General features: G+C 45.9%; 1 protein-coding gene across 3 annotated transcripts in view; it reads right to left on the reverse strand.

The window, feature by feature from the left end:
- Window positions 1-6,703, reverse strand: part of AFF1 (ALF transcription elongation factor 1) — a 197,990-nt gene extending 191,287 nt beyond the window's left edge. For 2 of the 3 annotated variants that reach the window (XM_065914631.1, XM_065914630.1), the window contains exon 1: window positions 6,444-6,703. The gene's annotated coding sequence lies outside the window, so the exon portion shown is untranslated. The remainder of the gene's footprint in view (window positions 1-6,443) is intronic. The other variant, XM_065914632.1, reaches the window with a different exon arrangement.
- Between the last annotated feature and the right edge of the window lie 713 nt (window positions 6,704-7,416).

Below are 7,416 nucleotides of genomic sequence, written 5' to 3' on the forward strand. Positions count from 1 at the left end.
TAAGCAGGGTGACAATATACAGCCTTGACGTACTCCTTTTCCTATTTGGAACCAGTCTGTTGTTCCATGTGTAATCCCATGGGTAATCAAGGTTCTCTTAGCAACAAAAAATGGGAATGAGCACTGAGTGGGGAAAAGAACTGTGTTGGCCATGCTTATCTTTTCACCGTACTTACACTATCTGAAAGTAACTTCTGCTAAATGAGCAAATAAATATGTAAGTGTTGATGGCTCACACCTCAACAGAATGTAAGCTCCATATCCAGCTTTACATATACATGCCCAGAGTCTGTATTTTAAAATTACCACCAACTTCCTCACATTAGGCAGGTATTATAGGTAGTGGAATAAAGTTAGGACAGTCTAGGTTATGCTGGGCTTCCCAGGTGGCTCAGTGGTAGAAGACTCAGGTTCGATTCCTGGTTCAGGAAGATCCCCTGGAGAAGGAAACAGCAACCTATTCCAGTATCTTGCCTGGGAAGTCCTACAGACAGAGGGGCCTGGTGAGCTCAGTTCTTGGGGTTGCAAAGAGTCAGACATGACCGAGTGACTAAACAACAATAAGCTTATGCTATTGTGGCAAATTAAGCCCCACATCTCAGTGGTTTGATGGCACAAAAACTTATTTCCTGGTCATTCTTTATGTTCATCACATATGGTGGTGGTGGGGTTAGGTGTTATGGAGGAGGCAGAGAGCTTCACTCTATACTGAGAAACCTAAGCTGGAAAAAAGTCGAGTTGGAAGCTCCATGATCTCAAAATGTGGCTGCAGAGATTATGTAGTAAACGAGAGGTAGAGGGTCTCGTGAGAGCCACTTAAAGGCTTCAGTCCAGAAATACATGTTACTCTCACAAACAGCCTCCTGGACAGAATTGTCACATGATTCTGCATGACGTAAGGAGGTGGAGAGCACGTGAATGTGGACGGTAAATGTTTCTGCCTCATTCCCCACAGAATGATAAAACATCATACAACGCTTCATCCCTATTTTAGAATTTAGACCCATCAGACAAATGTCTTGGAATGAACTTAAATTTAGGGATACCCCGTAAAACAATTCTTTCATCTTATAAGGCAATGCTGCTGCTGCTAAGTCACTTCAGTCGTGTCCGACTCTGTGCGACCCCAGAGACAGCAGCCCACCAGGCTCCTGTCCCTGGGATTCTCCAGGCAAGAACTTACCATAAAAAAAATAAATAAATAAAAATAAAACAAGCAAACAAATAATTTTTTCCCCTTCAGGAGTAATAACAGGAAATACTTATACAGCACTTATTATGTTCTGCTTCAAGTACTTGCCTAATCATATTACCTTTAATCTACCCAACTACCCAGAAAGGGAGATACAATAGTATCTTAAACCCATTGTCTAAGGGAATGGGAAAGTAGCAGCCAACTCTCCATGGGTCATTTCTGCATATTGTATAAGCAGAGGCATCAACCGCCTTTATTCCAGATGATCTTTAAGGATGCTTATATAGAGAACAGCCTTGAAAAATATATCTCCCTATGGAGCAAAGGGCAGGTGTGCTAACCGCCCATTATAGAAGATTAGGATTCCCTAAAGATGAGGATTTCTCTTAGTGTTATCCACTGTGTTTGCAGGTACCATCTGCCTCTTTCCACATCTCCCCTCTTTGGAAACTGGGTCTTAGGGAACCAGTGTAAGAAAATGGTGATAGTCTGGCTATAGCCACTATTACAAGTAATAAAGCCATTCCCAAGAGTCCATGAAACTGTGGCAGGTTAGTTTTTGAGCTTGAAAGTAGGGTAAAATGTCAGAGCCTTCACAGTTCTTGACAAGAAGTTAAGTAAGCTGCCTGAGGTCTGACAGCTAGAGGAGGTGGCATATCCAAGATTCAAGCCCAAGCTGTCTGGCTTAGAAACCATGCTTTTAAATTCTCTGCTATATTGCAGTATTCCTCAAAGTGTAATTCCAGAACTAGAAGCATCAATATCACCTGCGAACATGTTACAAGTGCAAATTCTTGGGCATTACCCCAGACCCACTGAATCAGAAACTGTGGGGGTGGGAAGGGGAAAGACATATGTGTATCTTAAAGACTTTTCAGGAGATTCTGATGCTTACTATAAGTTTGAAAAACACTACTATACTGCATATATTCATATCTATAAAATAGAAGGAAATGGCATGAGTATATCCTGATTTACATAGGGATTTGAATTGACCTTTCGTAACCTGAGTGATAGATTTGAAGCACTAACAGAGATGGTTCCTAAGCCCTTGCATTTAATTTTCAGGAAGGTAAGGGTCTTTATTTGGTGCAAATAAGCACCGAATATCTGTTTAATAGGGCTACATATTCTCCTTTGGAGTCACAAATGTACATCCCAAATGCAAAATGAAAATACCTGCTTTTTTATTCCCATAATGATTAGAATTACTTAGCCAAGGAGAAACACTATTTATATTTGAGAGTCAAGCTGTAGTTCTTGAAAAACAGGAAACCACATATCAACATGGCCAACACAGTGTACCACAGAGAAAGGGCACCAGGCTTTGAGTCACAGAGTCAAGTCACTTAACTTCTTCAACTCAGTTTCCTGATTTTAAAATGGAAAATGAACTCCAACTTCAGAGCTGCAATTAGGCTTAAATGATATGTCCTGTGAACGCCACTGGTAAACAGTTGTTGTGCTCCGTGCTTTGTGGACGTAAACTCCATCTGCACGGGCTCTTTCTCTGCCTTAACCTGGTGTTATCAGCTCCTCCAATGCTGAGAGCACTGTCTGGCACTTAGACACTGGATTCTCATAAGGTATCGGAAATGAACATGAGGTATTACATTAATGATGTAATTGATTTCTCTGGACTCCACTTGTCACAATAATCTCAGTCATTTAATAGGAAAAAGTTGCTCGAGCAAGAAAGCCTTAGTCATGTTTTAAATGGGCCAGATAATTTAAGAAAATCAGCTGACTTTCTTCCCCTGGAGAACACTACTGAAAGAGTTCTGTCCTCAGGCATAAGACAGAAATGCCTATTAGCAACCCTCAAGGCCTGAGAGCATCATGGTTTCCCATCTACACCAATCTCTTATGCTATTATGAACAGCCAGGAATAAAGATGTGCACCTACAAAGAACTAAATATTTCACATTTACTTCTGTATGGTGGTAGAATTTTAGTAAAGAGATGACAGAGTTTATGTAATCTCTTGTAATAAAATCTAATATTAATTCAGCAAATATTAAATAAGCTACTGCTGTGCCTAAAAAGAGACTGCTGGAAAGCCACAGTCAATTACATATCATTGAGAATGGGAGTCATTGTTGACTGTATAATTTAATGAAAAATATAATTTATTTACAGAACTTTCTATGAGTATGGTAAACGCAGTTCCTTAATTTGAACTCTCTAACATACTTTCTCAATCTTCTGAAAAATTTGTTAACGGTCTAGTCTTTTTTTTTTTTTTTTTTTATGGTCTAGTCTTAAAACAGGGGAACTCTGGGCTTTTACCTTCAACAGAAATACTAAGATAGCAAATGAATTCAAGGACATTTCAGGGTAGAGGTACAATAGTAAGAATTTTCTAGCTATGATGCCACACCTTAAGGGACATCTGCAGGGTATGCTGTCCCCTGTGCATGTCTTATAACAATCCAGATACTTATATATAAATTAGCTCTACCCTTTTCACAAGTGACAGCACAAATCTGTCTTTAAGATCTGGAATTTTAATAATGGACTAACTTCATAAAGTCAACTTACCTGCATTATGCAAATTTGTTCAATGAAAACACAAATTACAGAGTTGAGCATGAAATTCCTTTCATTTGTGTCTTTAAAAATATGGAAAACAAGTTTGCTTTCCCATTTTTTTTTTTTTAAATCCATCTTTTCAAATCCCAAAGTACTATAACTTCAACTAAACAATCACAAGGCTCCAGGGACTTATAAACGTTCCTAATAAAGATGCAACTCATATATATATGCATCTTAGACAACTCTTCCATGTAATCAAAGCCAAATTAAGCAAGTATCTCAGTTAATAAAAATAACTTTTAGCTCCACTAACTCCTTGTAAAATTCAGTTAAACAAATAGGAAACGGAAGAGAAAGCCAGTTTTGACATAGTCTAACTACTAAAGGTCTAATAATCTCACAATGAAACAGTGACTTCTGGTGGCAAACAGTGACTTCTGGTGGAAATGCATGCATATTTTACATCTTTTAAGAGAAAGCAATGTTGAAAATCACCTGATCTTTACTCTTGTCATAAATTCTCAGCCCCTTAATGATGATTTCTGTATTCAAAATTAACACATTTTAAGTCTTGAAAATCATACTTTTAAGAGGTTGAAGACTTAAGAGCATTTTTAAGAGGTTGAAGAGTTAAGCAAATGCCAAAGACACTACAGAAATTCAATTGCCACAGTGAATGAATAAGACATTAATCCTGATATGTAACAGTTCATTTTCTTCCTGCAAAGGGTCCACAGCAACACTCCTCCAAGTTCCATATCTCCAGCCACATCATTGCTGTCAGTTCTATTTAGAAAAAGAAGAGAAGGGGTGCGGGGGTGAGGAAGTCCCCAATATTTAAATTCATTTTTCTCTCCAAAATCTTGTGTCTCCTCTTTGTCCTAAAGTGACCAAACGCGTCCCAAATTCTTTCCTTGGTCCTCTCTCCTCAGTTAGCTGAATTCAAATTAGCTTTTTAAGTGCTAGTTATCTATTCTCCTACTTTCTCGGTTCCATCGTTCTCTTGGGTCATTATCTCTTAGTTCTCCCCATTCCTCTTCTGCATATTTATCTTCAAATACAATACTTTCCAACCTTGGCAAACAGACACCACCTCTAAATGAAAGCAGGCAAACCATTCAGAGTTTTCAACTCTCCTGTGAATTTCCAGAATATCCACTCAAGGAACCCTTTCCACTAAAGATGAAAGGCAAGCTAAGGAAATACATTAGACACAGGAAGTAAACATTGGAACAGGGCATGCCTAGGTATTCTCAAGCCTCTAAGCAGAACGAGACTCCCGAGCCCCACGGTCTTCCTTTTTCGTGACTTCTATCGCTAACCCGGAGTAGGTCCGGGAGCCGGGTGCAGGGTCCCACCACCGCCCGTATCTTCTACCACCTCTGCATGACCTTGCTCTGAAACAATCTTCCACAAGCAAAACCACCCACATTCTCAGGCCGGTCCCTTGCCTGGGGTTTCTGTGCCTCAATTACTGAGCTCTTCTCACCTGCCAAGCGTCTCAAGGAACACCCATGGGTCTTCGCCTTAATATACGGTTTCGCCTTTAAATTTTAAATCTGGTTTCCGGATGGTAAACCATCCCTCCTCCCCGCCCCCGCCCCCCCCCCCCCCCTGCAACGCGCACCAACTGGGTTAAGATTATCCCATCCCACTGTTTTGTTTAAAAAAAAAAAGAAACTTCATCTGCAAGGCCTTCCCCACCCCCAGTTCGGCACCCCCCCGGCCCCCACAGAGATGGGCTCCCGGAAGACCGGACTCATCTCCACCTCCAAAGCCAAGGGTCTTCCCAGGGCAATTTACATAACAATACGGGGTCTGCGGAAACTCCGAGGAGGCTAACCTAGCAGGAAAGTCGCCAAACCCCTGCAGGTCCCTCGCAGCTTCATTAACGTAACTCCCACGCACCTTAAGGTGAAGGATGATTCCTGTAACGCTCCAGGTCCTCTCCCTCCTAACTCGCCGACCCCAGCGCTCGCAGAGTCGGAGGGCTAGCGTGTGGCAGTCAGAGGATCAGACATCAAGAAGAATGTATCACCGAGGGAAATTAACCAGTTCCACGCTCTGCAGACGCCGTCTCCCTCTGCGCCAGGAGCAGGTCTCAGAAGGTGCCTCCAACTTTTCCCCTCCCTGTCCAGAGTCTGCGGACCACCGCCGCACACCTCCATCTCGACCACAATTTGAGGAGATGGGAACCACTAATCTCTCTCCTAGACGTAGGCGGGGGAGGGGTGACGAGGAAGTGGGGAGGGGGCCTCGTAACGGAGGAGAGAAAGGCCCCGCTTTTACCCGCACCCCCCGGAGAAACTTCTGGGACTCTTCTATTACGCAACCCCGGGACCAGGTTCCAATACACAAACATCTTTCCGCAAGACGCGGGGCGCACGGGCAGACGTGGGATTCGGCGGAGTGAGAGAGGCGGGAGGAGGCCGGGTCTCTTCCTGCGCTCCCCTCCCCAGTTTTTCTAGACGCTACCTGCCGGGGGTTGGTAAGGGCGGCGGAGAGCTCGGCGTCTCCCGTGCCCGTTCTCCCCGAAGGTTCCCACCGGAAAAGTGGGAACGCCAAGCGACTTGAGTCAGCGTGCTGGGAAGCCGGCTGCGAGGCGGGGAGCCGGGGCTTCCCAGAAGTCAGCGGCCGCGGCGCTGGGACCAGGATGACCACCCCCACATCCCAAGCTCCAGCTCCGGGGAGCCGGGCGCAGGATTCCGCTCACCTTCCAGACCTGGAGTTCTCCAGTCTCGGCTCGCGCGCCCTCGCCGCCTCAGCCCGCCCCTGACCTGTTGCGGTGAGGAAGGGGCGCAGGTGCGGGGAGCGCGGGGCGCTCAGCGACGGCTCGCGCGGGACCCGGCGCCCAGCCGCGGAGGCGAGAACGCAGCTGTGCCAGCGACGCGCGCGGGCGGCGGCCGAGTGCGCAGGGGCCGCGCGCTCGTCCGCTCGCTGGCTGGCTAGCCCCGCGCGCCGGCGGCCCCCGGAACGCCCGGGAGGCGAGGCCCCGCCCTCCCCGGGAGGCCACGCCCCACCCCGAGTTTCTCGGCCCCGCCCTGCCCACGCCCTCTCGCTGGCACCGCCCTGATGAGAGGAACTGCGCGGGCCCTCCGCGGGAGACCGGTGGGAGGACCCAGGGCCAGCAGCCTCTCGGGATGAATACTGCAGTGACCGTACACCGGCAGCGTGGGTGACCCTGCGCCGGCCTGGTGTGGGGCACCACAACCCTCTCGCTGTGCAGCGAGAATGAGCTTCGGGTCAAGTTTTGACTAAAAGTGTCAAGGAGTCTTTGCTGCAGTCTCCTATCCTTTAGAAAGGCGATAATAACCAACATCTGGAGAGGGTTTAACGGTTTGTAAAGGGCTTTTCGCACACAAGCCCGGCTCATCGGCGTAACAGCCGCATAAAACAGACACAGTATTGCTGCCTTCTCCCAAATAATGAAGCCGAGGAGGTAAAAATAGTGTGCCCAGTGTCCGCAAGCTAAAAAGTGGCACGAGAAACCAGGCCTCCCAAATCCAGCCTCCCCAGTTCTTGCACTTCAGCAGCCCAACCCCAGAAAATTCTAATGGGTGTTGGGGGCTTTGGCAATCAGACCCAAAAGAAGGCTACTGTCTAGATGTAACCCAATTCCTTCTTGAACATAGGAAAGAAACCGTCCTCCAGAGCTGTTACTGGCATCTCACCGTCTTTCCTGAAAA

The sequence above is a fragment of the Muntiacus reevesi genome, chromosome 22 (genome assembly GCF_963930625.1).
Source record: "Muntiacus reevesi chromosome 22, mMunRee1.1, whole genome shotgun sequence".
NCBI lineage: Eukaryota > Metazoa > Chordata > Mammalia > Artiodactyla > Cervidae > Muntiacus > Muntiacus reevesi.